The 19,672-nt window shown below is 40.7% G+C and overlaps 1 protein-coding gene and 1 pseudogene across 4 annotated transcripts in view; one reads left to right on the forward strand and one right to left on the reverse strand.

Moving 5' to 3' along the window:
* Cpq (carboxypeptidase Q) overlaps window positions 1-19,672 on the forward strand; it is a 400,249-nt gene that overhangs the window by 83,568 nt on the left and 297,009 nt on the right. The gene's annotated exons all lie outside the window — the stretch shown is intronic.
* On the reverse strand, window positions 15,620-16,186 carry LOC106021341 (annotated as a pseudogene).

Raw genomic sequence — 19,672 nt, forward strand, 5'->3', positions numbered from 1 at the left:
AAGGATGCTAAAAAGTATGATGTCACTGCACTTCATTTTAGAATCTGTTAAGGCAATTTGGGCTATTACAAGTTCAAGCTAATAAAACTGCCTTAGTAACATATCTGATAGGTGTCGGGGCTGGGCAGATGGCTCAGAGGTTAAGAGCACTGACTGTTCTTTCAGAGGTCCTGAGTTCAATTCCCAGCAACCACATGATGGCTCATAACCATCCGTAATGAGATCTGGTGCCCTCTTCTGACCTGCAGGGATACATGTAGACACAATACTATATATATAATAAATACAAAATTAAAAAAAACATATCTAATAGGTGTCTACTGATATCTTTAGCTGGGCCTTTGTAAGACTAAGAATTTCACAACATCTGCAATTTGTTTTCCTAATCTTAATATCTGAACTGCAGGCACTGAGGAAATGGCTCAGTTGGACCTGAGTTGGGATCCCCAGCACCTACCTGAAAAATTGGGCATGGCCACTGTGGTCCCAGCACTGGGGACACAGAGACAGGATGGCTCCTGGTGCTTGCTGGCCAGCAACACTAGCAGAATCAATGAGCCCTAGGCTGACTGAGAGAACCTTTATCAATAAATGAAGAGTAAGATGCTTGATATTAATCTCTGGCTTCCAAACTCACATGCACATACATCCATACCCATCTACACGCTTACACACACAACCCTGAACCATAGCATTATTTGCATGATACTTTTTCTAGCATTGCATGAACATTTTCTTATTTAAAAAATAGTTTATCTTAATTATGAAAAGATAGGTATTGTTCTTATGCTATAAGGAAAGCCTGATTAGGCACATACATTTTGAGGCACATTAAGAATTAATCAGGGCTGGAGAGATGGCTCAGAGGTTAAGAGCACTGACTGCTCTTCCAGGGGTCCTGAGTTCAATTCCCAGCAACCACATGATGGCTCACAACCATCTACAATTCAAACTGGTACCCTCTTCTGGCATGTAGGCAGAACACTGTATATGTAATAAATAAATAAATAAATCTTTAAAAAATATAAAAAAAAGAATTAATCAAAGTGCTATTGTATACAGTGTGACTATTTTCAGATGTAGGATAAAAATAAGCATTGACAAGGAAACAAGAAAGACACTGACATACTTTACTGATATAGCACATAAATATTTACATTTATGAGCTGAATTATAATAAAGGAAAACTTCTCTACACTATAGTCATTTTAACTCTATTTCAAGGTCATTTAATACCATGTTCTAACCTTGATAAGCAATTTAAAACAATTTGCTGACTTGTTGATTTAAGCTTTTAAATAATATTCTAAGGGCCACTAATCTGTGGAGCATATATAGATGTTTATCTGAATGTGTTTCTGGTTAGTATGTGAAAATGTTTAGGGAATAAATCCAGTGCGTATGCTTATTTACTTAACATAAATAGGAGTTTCCCATGAGTGACTATAAAAGTCAGAGGAAGTGGAAAGTGGGTGGAACGGGAATATAAACCTAGTGTCTCTGTATAGTCTTTATTTTAGAAATCCACATTAGTGACTCTGATAGTTGGAATATTAACCTAATAACTTTCCTTCTTGGTAGATTATTATTTTCATATGCAACTATGTATTCTTATAAGGCAATTCTCTCTGGAGTTCCCAGAACAAAATATTGCATTTTTACCAAATGAGTTTTTTCAATGATCTAATCTAACAAATTCACATTTAAGAAAATGACTTTATTTATTGCATATTTTCCCATGTTTATTTCCCTGTTCATCCCTCTTTCTCCCAAACAAAAGCAGTCTCAGAAGTTCTTAAAAATTTGCCTGCTTCTAAAGTGTTTGGTGCCCACACTGGGTTGAGATGCCACAGAAACGAGGCTATCCAGCCATTCATCTTCACTTATATTTGAGCTTATATATATATATTTTTTTAAAGGATTAAAAGCAACTTCGGAAATGATATTTAGTGATCAGAACGTCATTGACTTACAGAGCTATCTGTGTTGTCTCCGTGCAGAGCTGAGACCTTTACTTTTAACAGTTAAGTTGTAAGTATTGCTTGAGGGATGGAGACATTATTGCGATTGGGAAGTGGATTCTTGCTCTCAGATAATTTGGGGTAGCTTAAGTGGAAACACAAAACTTGGTAAAGGGAGTTGAGTTAGGGGGAGATGGAGTACCAAGGGTAGCTTTTAATAAGTCCTTGGAAACAGGGCAGTTATCAGGGTCCTTTGTAAGATCCTTCTGGTCCCTGGTGCAGGACCATTCAGGGAGGAAAGGATGCTGTTGCTACCTAGACAGCTAAGAGACAAAGGAGAGTTTGATGTTAGAAGTGCTAAGCCCTGTGAAACTGTCTTCCCTCAAGCTTAGCTGGCATCCAGATTCCTTACCACAGGTTATTGTTACTCTGTAGGAGAAATTGATTTCTTGTTTTAAAGAAAAGTGCAAATGTTTGGTGTCTGGGAAGCTTTTTTCTCTGGCTTTGGTCCCATGGAGTTAACTCAGAAGGATGTGCCTCCAAAATAATTTGGGATTTCTTGCTGTGAATTTTCCTACTCCCTGGTACCTTCCCTCCAGCAACAATATTAAAGAGTCTAAACACTGTAGCAACAAAGGGTGGAGACATTCTAAGACCTACTTCTAATCTAAGTGGATGCTTCATCATTTTCCAATTTGAGCCTCAGTTGTACCTCAAGCATTCTTTTATGTAGTCATGCTTGGCATTTCTAGGGGGAAGCAGAGAACAAACTAAGGTTGAATGAATTGCGACCTGGTAAACTGTAGATGTTAGCGCCCATATCGTCAACAAACTCTGGTTCTGTCCACACTGACAGTCTTTGCAAGGTATGGAGAGCAACACTTGTGTAGGTGACTATCTATATATAGTAGGTGTGACATTTCTTCATGTATATTTGAGCATATCCTTTGAGTAGACAGTCTTAAATTCTGAAAGAAAACAGCAAAAGGAAGGCAGGTAGGAGCTCAATGGGGCACTCGGCACTGATCACCACCAACCCGTGTTTAGTGCTACGCCCAGTCCTGAGTAGTTACCAGGTAAACCAGGGCCTGAGTAATCTGCAGTCAACCTGGCCTCTAGAAGAGAGGTGAGTGGAAACGGGTAACATCTCCCTGATACTGAAACCTCTAGTAGCCCACGGCATACCAAACACCAGAGAATACGCACCACACCATTCTAGACAATTCTCTGGCATACTACACAGGCCTTAGGCAGTGTGGATTCTGTAGGTGGCTGGCTTTATATTTTCACATCTGGGCAGGATCTATTCATGGATTGTATGTACTTTCTCTGGCTTCTTCAGTGTTGGAGCACACACCCCTTTGCGCTATGTGTGATTTAATTATTTTGTGTCTCTGATCTAATTTATGTTACTTCAGGCTAAGAAATGAGTTATGCTTATTTTTAAAAATTCCCCTTAGGTCTTATCCAAGTATTGAGGACTTCTTGAATGAATAACACAATTTTAGATTTTATTCTATTCATTTACCTAAGGCAAGGCTGATACAAGAAAACCCAATTTCAGATAAGTTAGGATTTAATTTTTTAATGGACAGAAAAATCAATCAATTGGCTTCCTTGAGGTTTATTTTTTTCTCCTGTCAGTGGGATGTGAGACTACAGGGGTCTTTATCACCAAGACTGTGGTTATCAATCCTGCGAGGGCAACCAATTGCTTCTCTGCTTCTGATTGTTTGGAAACAGCAGGTTTTCCACTGGAAGGATCAGAAACTGAGAAGCCAAAGGGCTTTTTTGGGAGGCACAAAATGATGCTCCAGGAGGACTCTCAGGCTTAGAAAAGTTGAAGGAAGCAATCTGTTGGCCTTGGAAACGTTAGTTACAGGAACTAAAGAATAATTAATATATTGACCTGACTCCAGATGTTTGCACTTCTCCCAAATCATACCCTTACACATATTATTTCACCAAATGATTTTTTGAGCCATCTTTTTTTTTTTCATTCAGTGGACTTTTATCAAAAACCTGCTATATGCCAGTTGGGGCACCGGCGACATACAAGGGAGTGATGTTCTGTGCTGCAGCCGAGGGCTATGCTGTTTGTCTGTGGTCTGTGTTGCCATCACGGGCCATGTTGATGCTTTGGGTATGTGATGTCACTGGGCGCCACGTTGGTGTCCGTGGTCCATGATGTCCCTGCTCCCCCCCATCGGAGGCCTTGGTGATGTCTGTTATCCACGCGGCCACCAGAGACCATGTGGAAATCCACGATGCATGCTGCTGCCTGATGTTATGGGCAAGGAAGCTTCTTTTGCAGTGGTATTGATGACTGCAGACTCATAAATGAGAATCGAAGGCTTCTGTGACCTCCCCCTCCCCGAAGGAAAAAAAAAAAACCAGAAATAGTACAGACAGGAAGCTATTGAAGAGAGTCCTTAAAAATTGTGATAAAGATGCTAAGTGTAGCTCTTCCCAGTTGATGGCTTCTGGCGTGCACATGCGCAGGAAGTGGGGGCATTCCGTTATCTTTTAAGGGGCTGGTCACTGGATGTTTGACCAGGCTCCAATGAGTATACGGGCAACACATACACATGCATACTCACATGCACATGTAGGCACACACATGAACATGCATACACGTGGGCCACGCACATACACATATTATGGGGGGCGCGCGCACACACACACGCTATGGGGTCCTCCATACATTAATTCAGGCGGGAAGACTCACCCATTGTGAATGACACCATCTGCTCTATCGGAGAATCTGGACTGTATAGGAGTGGAGAGATAGCAGAGCACAAGCATGCAAGTATTAATTCATTGCTCCCTGCTCTGGACCGTGGGTGAGTACAATGTCTGTCTCAGGTTCCTGCTTCCTTGCAATCCCTGCATTGATGAACTGTAAACTGGAGTCGTTTTGTCAGGCTATTTTTTTTTTAAATCACACCATTCTCTTGGGAATGGTTATTTTATTCTCTGTGAGCTCTACCTTTATAGATTATATATGTTAATGATATTATATGGCATTTTTTTTTCTTCGAGTAGCTTACTTAATGATCTGCAGTTTCATTGATGTTGGCACAAATGACAAGAAATCCTCTTTCAAGTGTAGGCATACCACATGTTTAAGTCCATTTACGTGATTGAAATTCATCCTGTTCCCAGATCTTGGCTCCTGTGAACAGAGCAATAGTCCACATGCGAATGAAGTGTCTGCTAGAAACATGATTTCATATCCTCAGAATATATTGATATGTAGATTTTTCTGAATCCTGAACCCTATGGTAGTTCTGTATTGTTGTTGTTATTGAAAATTCTCAGTGCTGTTTTCCGTGATGACTCTGCTAGCTCACCTGTGCCCAGAGTGTTCAAGGGTTCATTTTCTCTACCTTCTCCTCAATGTAAATTATAATTCCTTTAAATAAATATAGATTTATTTTTCATACAATATATTCTGATTATGGTCCTCTCCCTTTCACAACCCCTTCCAGGTTCTCCTTCCTTCCAAAAAAAGTAATGATAAGATAAAACAAAACAAAACAAAAATAAACAGAAGACTCTAAGGAAAAGCGCAGGAAACACATGTAGATACAGAGACACCCACAATGGCACACACAGAAATCCCATTAAAAACAAGGCAAACTACAAACAAAAACACAACTATAAAACAAAACCGAAAAGATCTGACAAAGCATTATGAGACAAAGAACCTCCCAAAATGCCACTGAGTTCATCTGCTGCTGGGTATGGGGCCTTCTCTGAAGAGTGGTATGTACATTCAGTGAACTTTGAGTGGTTGTCAATTGGAGGTAGCTTCTGGGATGAGGCCTTGTGTCTACACCGCCTGGCATGCTATCACAGTCTCTGTGAGTTAGATGCATGGTAGGGTCTTAGCCTTTCCTTTAAGCTTTCTTATTCCTGTTCCTCCTTTCCTACTACATTTTAGCCGTAGTGCTCTTCCTTCAGTAATCCAGAAAGTTGTCTTGCCTTGTGGGGAGTGAGTGCGGTGGTCTCCTTTCCTCTGTTCATAGGTCTCAGCTTAAACCTCTCCCCGGAGAGGTCTTTCCCATGCCCTAATCCAAAGGTGATGTCTGTTTCCCTTGTTTTTTTTTTTTTTTGTTTTTTTTTTTGTTTTTTTTTTTTTAGAAAACCACAAATAATAAAGGGTCACCCAAAGTTGAATTTTCTTTCTTTGTCATGTAAACTTCTAAATACCTCTGTTTTGTGGTTTTAGAAATCCAAAATCTACTTTATTGTCCAAGGAGGCTTCTTTTATTCTCATCTAAGTGACCAGGAAAGAATAAAGACGTATCACCCTCTCAAGTGTCTTCGTCACACGTAGCCACAGATTTGGGAGTTAGGTCCCCCACACACCTTTGAAAATAATAAGCAGTCATATTCTCAGCAAGATTTAAAGGCTTTGTTAGAGGTGGAAAAAGAAAATTGTTATGGAGTACACTGAGCAATGCTGTCCTTATATCCTATAGTCACACTGCTAATGGGCTTCTGTCTATTATTGCAGAACATGCTACATTCTTTGTTATGACCCACAAAATGGTTTTCTTACCAGAAATTTGTGGCTGGGTGGCTGGCTTGTTTCCTTGTGATGGCTGCTGAATTTTGTGCCTGATTATGCTTCATTTTCCAGGCAGTTCACATCTGAGCTCATTGTCCTACACAACAACAGCGCAAACTCTATGACATATATTTTTTCCATGATAGTAAACACAGGATTATTTTATGTTACTATACCCCTTGTCTGTCATTTGCTTTCAGTTTATTCAGTGTGTTTGTCCGAGACTTCTTAAATTATTTTGGTTTTAAGTCTGAAAACAAGAAAGCAAGATACAAGTACAAATAAAATATCTTGCATTTAATGAAGATAATATGTGACTATATCATAGGGCTGCCTAAAGATCAATCGACTGAGCATAAGTAAAGTGTTTAGGACTATGTCTCTTATATCATCACATGAAACATTTAATGGGTTGACTGAAGATACAGCTTGTTAAACAATACTCTTAAACTAGGCTAAGTGAAAAAAATGATGAAACTGTCTAATTAAGGATCACATGCTAACAATTCATTCTAAGTCTGCATGTTATAATCTATATAACAGTTAATAAATAACATTTCTCTCAGTAAGACAATACTATTGCAAAGCATATTGGCCATAGAGCTTTTAAACCATGGGCTATCTCGACTCGTTAGGCATCTTGTAGCTGAAATGTGTGACCAACTAAACAAATGAGGATTTGGTCACCAGAACTGTTAATGCCCCTTCCCCGATTTTACGGATAGAGACAAAAGATCTCCGTCTGATTTTGAGTCATAAAACTACAAGTAATCTGGCAGTGAAATGGACCGATTTTGGTTCCCATATCACTCTGTTTACTGATAGGGCAGCAATGATATCCGCCAAGGCATACATGATACCTAGCCAGAGCATGCCTATAATAATTATGTCTATAATAATAATAATAGTAATTATTATTATTATTGTTACATTTTATGAAAAACCTTTAAAATAAACAATTACTTTTACCTCCTAGATTTGTATTGATGATATACAGACCTGATACTTTTTCCTTTTAAATGTTTGGAAAACCTATCCAACAATCTGATGAAAAAAAATGTGCCAGTACTTTGGATTTAGCTTTTCCATCCTAAAATTGTATAGAATAGTGATTTTTCAAATACAGTCTAGGGATAAAATCAGAACACATTGGTTTTTGGGAATGCTGCATGATGGCAGCCCCAGCACCCTCAGTGTTTCCAATACCACAGAGTCTTTGTTGTGCTTCTGGTAAGGAATACATTATTAATGTTGTGGACTCAGGGCCTGGTTTTCATTAATTCGCTCCTCATCAGACGCTCATCCAAAACTTGCTATTCTCTTTGTGTGGAGTTCAGTTGTTAGGAGTAATGGTCTGAGAGGCTCTTTCTCCTGACAAACTGGACCATGAGCAATATGGGCAATTTAATTAAACACAAACATGCTGAATTCAGAATGTGGGAAAGCTTTGTGTCATGTATTGTGGTGATATAGAGACATCCCCTATGTGGCCTTCCGCTGTTTGCTACCAAGGATCCACCTTCTTCTATCTGGGAACTGCAGCTTTTGCCTACTCCCCGACATTAGTTTAGGTGGGATTGTCTCTTAACCCAAATCCACCCATGGGTAGGGCTCACTTGGCACGACCAATCTCTGTGGCTAAAGTGTTGGATTTACCCATGACTCTTGAACATATCTGTTGGCCAGAGCTCCAAGAAGCTTTTTCCAGCTTTTCTGTGGAAGCTGCCAGAAGATCCTCCTCTCTTGAGTTAGCGGGAGAAGCATAGGAGAGCCTGAACATCACACAGACACTCAAACGGAGGTGTCCCTAGAAAGGGCAGCACCCGGAATGGAATGCTTGAAGCCAGCCCAATCGCTGACCACACAAGCCAGAACAGTCCCAGGCACCTTATTATGTCTTCTGTCATTTGCAAACATGTGGATACTTAGTATGATAGCTACAAGTCAGGTGTTGCCATCATCGTAGAATATTTACTCATTTCTGTAATAAAAACTTCACCTAGAAATTAAACACAATACTGTGGAAACAAAACTGAATAGGGACAAGTGTTGACTGGAGCCATCCCGACCTGGATTTAAACCCAAACATTGTAAATGGAAGCGGGTGCTTACGTTTCCCGGCATGATCCCAGATAACCACACAGAAACTTACATTAATTACAAACTGTTTGATCTATTGCTTAGGCTTATTACTAACTAGCTCCTGCTTTTAAACTAACATGTTTCTATTCATCTATGCATTGACACGTGAATCATGGCTTTACCTGTGGTCTAGTACATCTTGCTGCTCTCCTGACTGGCTGGCATCTTGGTTCTTGGGCATCTGGCTAGTGTCTCCCCAATTCTACCCTGTCCTCTCTGTATCTGGTTTGGCTTTCTTGTATTCTGCCTGGCTATTAGCCAATTCAGCTTTTATTATCAACCAATGGGAACAATACATAGTCACAGTGTACAGAAGCATCCCATAGTGAAACATCACCATTTCCCATCTGGAGAGATCCTTGAATCTTTAGCCACCTGTTTTCTTGCTTATTAAAAGGGCTGGATGTTCCTCCTTTTTTTTCTATCTCCTTCCTTTGTAATGGTTTGTCTCACAAGGTAGGGGTAATGCCCTTGTAGTGTCTGTGGTACTAGCTTTAAACTATAAAAAGATTAACACAGTAGTTGAATTTGAATTTGTGTACCTCAGGTCAATAGGATTTTATAAAATGGCATATAGGAAATTGATGTGTATGGCTCTCATATTTATTGTCATCTCTATAGTTCTGAATCCCTTTTATGTGTTAAATTTCACTAACACGAATCACGATGTTGAATAAGTTTCCTGTGATTTGAGACAGAAGTCCTGCTTTAGTGCAAACTTTCTTCATACACTTTTACTTGTCTAAAGAGGGCACAGGACACTCCAAAGCTTAAAATGTAGTTAAATAAAAATACCATTTTGGAAGACCGAGTTGTCACAGCTATTTTGTTTCTCTGACATAACACTATAATAATGTTATTCTCTACCTGTTACAAACACAGGCACGATAGTGCCTGTCACTTTTGTCCTTGGCTTGTGAAGATGAAATTCAGAGGAAAACTGCATTTGGAGATGAAGTACACAGAATTATTTAACTGTATGGTACAGTTGTTTATTTCTGTCAGAATGATGTCTGGATGCTTAGCTAAGGGAGATTTCTGAGACTATCTTTTAATGATTTCTAGAGCCCAGCTGCTCTTTAAGTTCTCTGTTGTATGAGGCTACATGCTTTAAATTACTGATGCTTGCTGAATTCTTTGTATGTTTTTGTTTTCTACTGTTCATTGCCAAGCATTCTATCACTTTGATGTGTAATAAGAGGAAGGACACAGTCCTCTAATTTTCACCAAATTATCTTTCCTAGCTATTGATGCAGTCAGTCTGTGTCTTATAAAGTAGCCTTAGATTGCAAAGCGCTCCAATAGAAATTTCAAGTTCAGAGTTTCTGTATTAGTCAGTTCTTAGTAACATTAGGATAACTGCCACCCTCTGTAGGCGGGTCTTTCTTTGGACCGCCAGCTCCTGAATAATGGCACGAAGACTTCTTATTAAGTATAAATGCTTGGCTTTAGCTTAGGCTTGTTCCCAAGTAGCTAATTAACCTGTTTATATTAATCTGCATTCTGCCATGTGACTTGTTACTTTTCCTTGTTACTTTACATACGACTTCCTCAGCATCTAGCTGGTAAATCCTCTACACCTGTCTCTGCCAGGAAGTTCCACCTATCCTCTCTTCCCTAGCTATTGGACACTCAGCTCTTTATTAAACTAATCAGAAAGTGCATTAGGTGCGGCACACACACACACACACACACACACACACACACACACACACACACACATCAATTGGCAATTGCTGGTTCCTTTGTCCTGCTTCAAGTATTTTTAATGAGCAGCTTCCATCTGGGACCTGCCATTCCTGTTGCTGAGAGCATTAATTTCCTGGGAAAATGTAGCCAAATCTTGTAACAGTTCTTGAAGAGTCACCTAGCTGTGACCACAAGCTATGCCCATTCACATTCCAGCAGCCAGACCAAGTTATGTGGTCAAGGAGAGAGAATTAGTATCCTCAACAAAAAGACTGAAATTTACAGGTAGTTGTTGTGAATATATTCTTTTACCAGATGACACAAGGGAGAAGACATGATAGAATGCTTTTTTAATCTGTTTCTGTATATAGACCTGCTCTGAAGATTCTCCAAAAAGCCTTTCCCTTGCTTCTCTTCCAGTCCCTGTCACTGCCTCTGTATCTCTTAGGGTCAAGTAAATCCATGGAATATGCTGAACTGTTCTACAGCCTGATGTGGAACCTTTGCAATTTGCTACCTCAGGGTTAGGGTTAGGGTTAGAGTCAGGGTTAGGGTTATGGTTAGTGTTAGTGTTAGGGTTAGGGTTAGGGGTTAGGGGTTAGGGGTTAGGGTTAGGGTTAGGGTTAGAGTCAGGGTTAGGGTTAGGGTTAGGGTCAGGGTCAGGGTCAGAGTTAGGGTTAGGTTAGAGTTAGGTTAGGGTTAGGGTTAGGGTTAGGGGTTAGGGTTTAGGGTTAGGGTTAGGGTTTAGTGACAGAGGTGTCTGATGTAACAGTATATAACATTGCTCTTATCTAAGTAGGTTCAATATTTTCTGAGGTAATATTCATTCTTGTAAAATTATTGCATTGGCGATGTGAAATTTTAAGCAAATCAGAAGACAATTGTTTGCACTTAGTAAGTCTACCCTTAACCATTTTGAAGTGCTGTATAACAAATGGAAAAATTGCCCCCCTCATTTCATGCTCATGAGAAGTTTAATGAGCCTAGTGTTACTGTGCTTCCCCTCTTGCAGACTAGGGAAAGATGAACTACTTATTTAGTATTAGAAAGCTAGTGAGTTCTGTTGTCAGCTTTGCAGCAAGGGTTGCAGCGATGGCTGCTTCTGTTGAAGCGATGCCTTACGTAAATCGTGACGACAGAATGATGTATTACAAGAAGAATATTATTAAGAAATTATACAGTGTAATGGTATTTGTTCTCCTAAAACAGTAGTTCTCAACTGTGGGTTTTGACCCCTTTGAGGATTTCATATCAGATATCCTGAATATCAGATGTTTACATTTTTCATAGCAGTGGCAAAATCCTGAATATCAGATGTTTACATTTTTTTCATAGCAGTAGCAAAATTACAGTTATGAAGTAACAATGAAATAATTTTATGGTTGGGTCTTACCACAACATGAGGAACTGTATTAAGGGGGGGGTCACAGAGTTAGGAAGGCTGAGAACAACTGTCCTAAAATATTTGCCTGAAATTTTAAACAATGTCTCATTTTTAAATAAATGATGACTAAATTTTATTTACCACACTTTTCCCAAGAAAAGGATCGTTGCACAGAATGTACAGTGCAGTCTATGCTATACAAACATCAGATGGACCGGTACCCATCACAGTTGGTAAGTGTTCCTCTAGGCTATTGCTTCAAATGGTCCATTAGGCTGCATCCTGCTGCTAGCAACTGGTCTAAGCTCTGGCTGTCTCTTTCTCTCAGAATATGGTAAAAATACCTTAACCTTCCATGTACATCTCTACTTCCCTTCTTTTAAATCTTCCATCATACTAAAACTTAGAGTTACCTTGAAAGATAAGTCTGACCCTTCCTGAGTTCCTTCTCCCCATCCAGGCTCCTTAATAGAGTGACGAAAATCCCATGTGATGTCACCTAACTTACCAACTTCTCTCATGATATTCCCTTTCTCACACTCTTCAGTTTCTCAGCCAGCATCTCCCGGTAACTAGAACTCATTTGTCAGATTCCAGCTTTCTAGTCTAGCTGGCTATGCCCATGAACCTTACACCAAGTGGCTTTAGACTACCTGGTCAGAACTCAGCTCTGCATCCCAGCCATCAATAGGGATGTTGGTTGTGATTATCTGCATTAAATAGCACTAGGGGCTCCTCATGGGTCTTGATGAAAACCCTCACTCAGCCCCGCTAGTCTCTTTTACATGGAGATGCCAGTGAATGGTTCGAGGGAACCTGATTGTGTCAACCATATTTCGAAGAAGCCAAGTTGGAAAAGAGAATACTTTAGTGTTTTAGGAGATGAACAGTACTTGCTAATGGGAATCATGATATTCCAAAGCTTGATTACTGGGTGGTGGTGGTGGTGGTGGTGGTGGTGGTGGTGGTGGTGGCGGCGGCGGCGGCGCACACCTTTAATCCCAGCTCTCGGGAGGCAGAGGCAGAGGCAGGCAGATCTCCGTGGGTTCCATGTCATCCTGGTTTACAGAGTGCAGGACAGGTTCCAAAGCTACACGGAGAAAACAAAAAACAAAAACAACAAGCCAACAACAGCAACACAACAAGAAGCAGCAAAGCTTCAGTCACCACAGTGATCATGGGGCAGTTTAGATTTGAAAATCCTCAGGTTTCTAAGAACTGGTCTGTGCTGTCTGCTTGCAGATTTTCATGTTACTGTGGTGGCCCCTGTAAAACCTGTACTTGTCATGAATATGAAGTGTAACCATTGGTCCTGCGGTAGGCATACTCCATTGAACAACACAAGAATTCTGTAAACTTGACATGTTGCTTGAAGCTTCTCCTCTGGTGCTGGTGTGTCAAGACAACACACACAGGCAACAGACAATGATGATTTACTTTGCTGTTGATTGTGATGCAGCTGGGTCCCTTCCTCTCTTGCAAGGTTTCATTTGAATCAGATCTGAGTGGAAGGCTTGGCAAGGGTGGGCCACTGATGGGTCAGATAACTTTTTACCCCACTCAGAGTGGCCCTTTACTCCTTATTCTTTCAACTGTCTCTTGAACATATGGTTAGGTCGTCCTTAAAAATATCTTCCAAGAGGATGTTTTCTTTCTCTTCCTAAGGATGAGAATGGGGGGGGGGCAGTAAATACCTTGGTTATTATCAAAATACTATTATCAAAATACAAATAGTGTTCCACTATTTGTGTATTAGCTGTAAATGAATGCACAGTACTATGCAAAATGTGCATGATTTTATGCATTTTAACCCTCTTTTATTCATTATCTGACATTTTCAAGCACCTGGAACTGTTTCAAGTCTTTGTAATTTCTTATAGGAAACTATATAAATTCTCCCTGTCAGATTTGTGCTGGTTTTGAGAAGTTTTAATTTATATTTTCATTTATCTGGTACTCAGTATTCTTCTAAAATTATTGTTAACTCTCTTTTTTGTATTCTGTATCCCCAAGTACAGACTATTCCTGTGTTCCTAATGTCCAGGATGAAGTTTTGACTTTGTAGAAGGGCTATAACTTATTATTTTGAATCTTTAAGATGTGTTCTTCCTGGTAAAGTAGGTTATAAAATCATATAGTTTGTAAACAAAAGACCCCAGAAAGAATTGCTCTGATGTGCTTTTATCTGCCTTGCTACAAAATTTCAGGTCCCTTATCCCTTTATTTGAACACTGTTTGGAAGAACAACTATTTTCCTGTTTTCCATGACTATGATCTCAAGAAAGGCCACCCATTCCAGGGACCTATTTATCTTAAATGGTCACCCAGTGGGAACTCATGTAGTAAGGATAAAAAGCTATACTTCCCTTTGGGTAGGGTTGGCTGGACTATTTCCTGTTTATGGGTAAGTCTTCCAAAATCAGAACCAATTATGTAAAACCAACCACATTGAGTCACTTGCCCTGAGGCCTAGAGACATAGTTTTCTGTCTGTAGTCTTTTGGTGTAATGATATAAACCATTATAAAATACCATTGTCTTGTTTTGTTTAGTTTTTCTTTTTTAGAGATGGAGAACAGTCAGTGAGTGTCTATTTCCTCATAGAATAGTTGGCACTAGTCAGTGTCACAGTGGTCAGCATTCTGCATAACAGTCACAGATAGGGTAAATGGCTTAGACATTTTGAATTGGAAAATAAGGTGTGCAAAAAAAAAAAAAAGAAAACTGAGAATTTTTGTAATCTTTTTTTTGGGGGGGGTTTCCAGACAGGGTTTCTCTGTGGCTTTGGAGGCTGTCCTGGAACTCACTCTTATAGACCAGGCTGGTTTCGAACTCACAGAGATCCTCCTGCCTCTGCCTCCCGAGTCCTGGGATTAAAGGCATGTACCACCAACGCCCGGCGAATTTTTGTAATCTTTATGACATAATTGTAACACAAAAAAAATAAAAGCCCAGAGACAGATACAGAGGTTCAAGCTTCAAGCTGAAGCTCAGGGAAGTAAAGCAGCCAGCCCACTGCCTCTTACCTCTATGTCAGACTGTAAGGGTCGATCCTGCCTCCATGAGCTCTCCTCTAAACCTGGGATTGCTGGGATTGTGGTCGGCAGCTACTCTGAGAATGCAGCCTAAGACACTGGGCTCCTGTCTTTTATATACTTCTCCAGGGCTGGGATTAAAGGCATGAGCTCTAATTCTCTTTTAGACTGATTCAGTCTTGTGTAGATCTGGGTGGCCTTGAACTCACAGAGAGATCCACCTACCTCTGTCCATCGTATCCTGGGATTAAAGGTGTGTGCCACCACTACCCAGCTTCTATGACTAACTAGTGTGGCTGGTTTTGCATTCTGATCCTTCAGGCAATATTTATTAAATCATAAATAGTATATCACCCCAGTAAACAAGGGGTTACTCTGGGTATTTTTATCTTCATTGCCACAGTTTCTATGGAAATTAATGACCCTAATCCTTTTCATCATTCTTTTTTTTTTGAAATTCTCATAATTTTAATGGTCAATAGCTTCCGGCTGGCTTCTGAATGGTATAGTTAAACAATATACTTAAGACACCCCCACAGCAAGTTCACATCCCTCAGTAAGTAGCATTGGCCCCATCCACATTCCATTGCCCAGTCAGACTTCCACAACCTGGGACCCACTCCTGGGTTATGGAAAGAGACATCTCAGTGTAATGAGCTGAATAAACCCCTAGCATACCCATGATCTGCTATTTTTGTTTAAAAATAACAAGCATTAAACCAAACACTTTCCCAGGTACTGTTGCCTCTCGGAGAAAACCCAAGGTGTTGCCGTAGGGATCTGAGTCCTGTGGGACCTGTGGTTCTGCTTCACGTCCCTGAGCCTTCCTGCAGTCATGTAGCACGGAGCTCGTAAACCTTCTTTACACAGTACACCAGGGCAGCCAGTGCTATTGTGTTGTGCAATCTCTTTCTGTGCAGGTCTACCTTCCCAACCAGCACCACTGGTGTGGAGGGTGGAGGAGATGAGAGTGTGCAGAGGCAGGCGGGACAGTCGATAGGCATCGTACTCCTCCTGGTGCTGGCAGCAAGGGTCAAACTGCCAGGAGATCCCATAGAGGGTACAGCAGGCCAGGCTCAGCACACCAGCGGGCAGGTGTAATCCAGGGGCAATGCCAATGGGGTGAAGAGGCAGGCAGTGCGAGCCAACATGGCCGTCTTGTGCAGGCAATTGCCCACGGTGAACCAATGTGCTATCTCATCTCCAATCCGGGTGGGCTCTATCACAATGTGCTTGTACTGGGCTTCCAGCGCCTGCTCCAGCTCATACTCAAACTGGTCCTGGGCATTCTCCCTACTGTAGATTTTATGCACTATGTACCAGTCGGTGGCTGACAAGCTATCCCTCTCTCGGGAGCCACAGCCGCCCGGACCCAGACTCCTCCTTCCCCACACGGCCATCTTGGAAATCCTTTTCATCATTCTTTTTTTTTTTTTTTTTTTGGTTTTTCGAGACAGAGTTTCTCTCTATCCTTTTGGAGCCTGTCCTGGAACTCGCTTTGTAGACCAGGCTGGCCTCGAACTCACAGAGATCCGCCTGCCTCTGCCTCCCAAGTGCTGGGATTAAAGGTGTGTGCCACCAACGCCCAGCTCCCTTTTCATCATTCTTAACAGTCAAAGTCTTGCCGTAGAGCAGTGGTTCTCAACCTGTGGGTCATGACGCCTTTGGGGGCCCATACACCTCTTTCACAGGAGTCACATAAGACCATCAGAAAACTCAGATATTTACATTAGGATTTATAGCAAAATTACAGTTATGAAACAGCAACACAAATAATTTTATGGTTGGGGTCACTACAACATGAGAAGCTGTGTTAAAGGGTTGCAGTATTAGGAAGGTAGAGAACACTGCCCTAGAGTAATGTTTCCTCCTACATCCCTTATCACCAACCTAGGCCCTAATACAATATAACAGCCCCCAATTTATGAGTGAGAGCCTGAAAAATAACTGATGACAACTTTTGCAGACTTTCCTTTTTATTCCTCCTAAAAAAATGAAAGTTCCAAAATTTTATTTCCATATATTTTACATTTATTATAGAACATAGCAATGCAGTTAACAGGGAGGGTATGACCTGAGGATGCAAATGACCAAAAATTCAAATTTCAGCTTTAATACCAACTTGCTAACTTAACTATCTATACTTCAGTGTCTTCAAAAAAAAAAAAAACCACTCTGTAGAGTTGTGGGCATTAGAATAACCAGTATGCACTCAAATATAGACATTAGCATTAGCACTTGCTCTGAAACACAGAAATATGGAAGGTCATTGGAAAAATCCATTTGTGGAAGGTGATACAGCTGGACCATTATATTTTGTTTCAGTTATTCAGTGTTGTATACACACACATGTATACAACATACATATATACGTATGAGTCCTATTTTACATTTGTTTACCATTAATGACAAAAACAGACAAAAGTTTTACCTCCCATGTACCTCATATCATCACAAGGGACACAATTAGATTTTGTTAAGGGCTGTGGCAAAATTAAGGATGTTAAATCGACTAAGACGTTGGAAATAGGACACAGTTATGAGTATAAATTTCACAGCAGGCCTTATTGTGGACATTAACCCTGTTCTCAAAGGTTTTGTGAACAGCGTTGTAGAATGGGAGGGTGTGGAGAAAGAGACAAGAACTTCTAATCATAGCACAGCATGAGTATTTTCCTTGCTGCAGCATGAAGGGAGAAGTTTTCCAGATGGCCTCATTTTACCTCAGTCAACTTGAGGAAACTTCTTCCCACGATGTGTGGTGCTGTGTACACACTCTGCCTTCCCAAATATGGCTGCTGAGTACCGTCACCTGGTCTGTGACCTCTGGAGGAGGTCACAATCATGACTCATGTTCACTATGGGACTGTCATTAGCAAGTCCCTGGGGGCCAGCAGAGATGGACCCGGCTATGGGCTCTTCTTAATGGCATGAGCGGTAGTAACTGAGAGTTATTTCAATGTAAATATATGTAAATTATCATTAAATGACATTAAGAACTTAGTTTCTCTGTCACAATGGTTGTATTCTGTGTGCTGAGTGACCATGTATGGCTAAGGTGTCACCTCTGGGGTAGAACATCTATGTCACTGCAGGAAATTCTCTCAGCGTTTGTTATTCTGACTGTTTCTATCTCTGGATATTATTATTCTTTTGTTCCCCCCGAGGCGCTGCTATCAGATTTAGCTCTTTCTCATCCTTTTGATTTGTTTCAGTGCTAGCTGTAGAATTTTATGTAAAGGAAGGATATTTAGGCAAGTGTTCTTTTGTTCTAGAACCTGAAATTCATATTTTATATTCAGACTGCCCCAGAGTGTCTTTGATGAGTTATTGATTTGTAGATGTGTGCTGGGTGAGTGGCATGAGAATGGATTCCAGGGAGACTGTGGAAGGACCATCAGATTTTGTAGGTCAAGTTAGAACAATATCTTATTGGGAGCAGTTTTAACCAAGGGACACACAGTGATCAACTATGTTCACATACTACCAGACACTGTTAGTTCCCCCAAGATAAACATGGCCCTAAATCCCAAGGAGACCATCTTTGGGCCCCAAAGAGTAGACAGAGCCCCCCCAAAGAGTTTCATTTGTCTCTCTCACACTGCTATACATAGGGTATCCTGAAAGTCTAGAGGGAGCTGAATACATACTCAGGCTTTGCTAGCTGTGAGTGAGAAGATAGGACAGAAAATAAGAGGCCAGTTCAGAACAGTGATTCTCAACAGGACCCTGGTGGATAAGTGATTTGTTCTGATGATGAAGTTGAGAGGATGGTGTCCATAAGACGTGGTGTTTGAGGGTCTGAACAAGGGAGTGTTCATTAAGGTAAGTACTAGTGAGGTCTAAAGTAAAAACAATCTTGTCTATGGAGATAGACAGGCTTGGAATGACGGGCTGAAAGGTGAGTCTTGAGCGTAGGGTTTCAGAAGGAGGATAGAGCACAGCAGTGGTACAGTGGATGGAGCTGACGCCTCAGTGGGGAATGCAGTCAGAGCTGGGAACCCTTGTGGGGTTTTGGGTGAGCTGAGCCAGTGACTGAGACGCCGGTAGTGGTGAAAGCAGGCAGGGTTTATAACGTCTAAAATACAGGTAACGAGGACCTGACATGAGAGAGCATGTCACAGGGTGACATGGGAGACATTGGCTCCATCAGTGTTGATGTCTAAGAGGAAAAAAAAATCAGTGTTTTGAATACTTATTGGGTGATGGGATGAAAGAGACAAATGGATCAATGAGGACTCTGCTTCCAAGGAAATGCATTCATTAAAACTCTCCTTCCAAGTCTTCAGGGCTGAGCTTTGACCTGTAGATGTTACAAATGATTTATATTGGCCTCTGAGCCATTGAGTTTGTTTTATGCCTCTTGAAGTCTCCATTCTGTCATGTATCAAAGGAATTTGAGGTATACACCATACTAGAGGAATGCCCTTCTATTAATTTAAGTTTGAAAATTTGTAGAAATTTAGCTTCATTTCTAGTAGTTTTAATCCAGATACCAAAACTAGCCCCCTTGTTTAGACATCATGTTGGATCGAACCGTTGAATCTTTAATAAATGAAGACTGAAAGCCATCTGCAAAATTACTGCCCGATACTAATATTAACATTGGTCAAGGTTCCAGATTCTAGGTTCTAGGTTCCGGAATCTGAGAGTTTGCCTACTGGAATGCTCGTTCATATTTTCAATGAGTATTTGTTGTGTGAAAAGCAGATGGCTTCCTTCCTTTTGTAAGTTGTGAATTGCTTCTTTTGGATTGTAAATTAAGTTCTGAGTTGTTGGTTGGTAAATGCTTATAGATTTGTAACTAGTCACAGTCCTAAGGCTTCATATGGTGGGAACTATATTGAAGCAAGAATTTCCTAGCACCTGAGTGAATTGTTAAAGGA

The sequence above is a fragment of the Mesocricetus auratus genome, unplaced genomic scaffold (assembly GCF_017639785.1).
Source record: "Mesocricetus auratus isolate SY011 unplaced genomic scaffold, BCM_Maur_2.0 Super-Scaffold_100023, whole genome shotgun sequence".
Classification (NCBI taxonomy): Eukaryota; Metazoa; Chordata; class Mammalia; order Rodentia; family Cricetidae; genus Mesocricetus; species Mesocricetus auratus.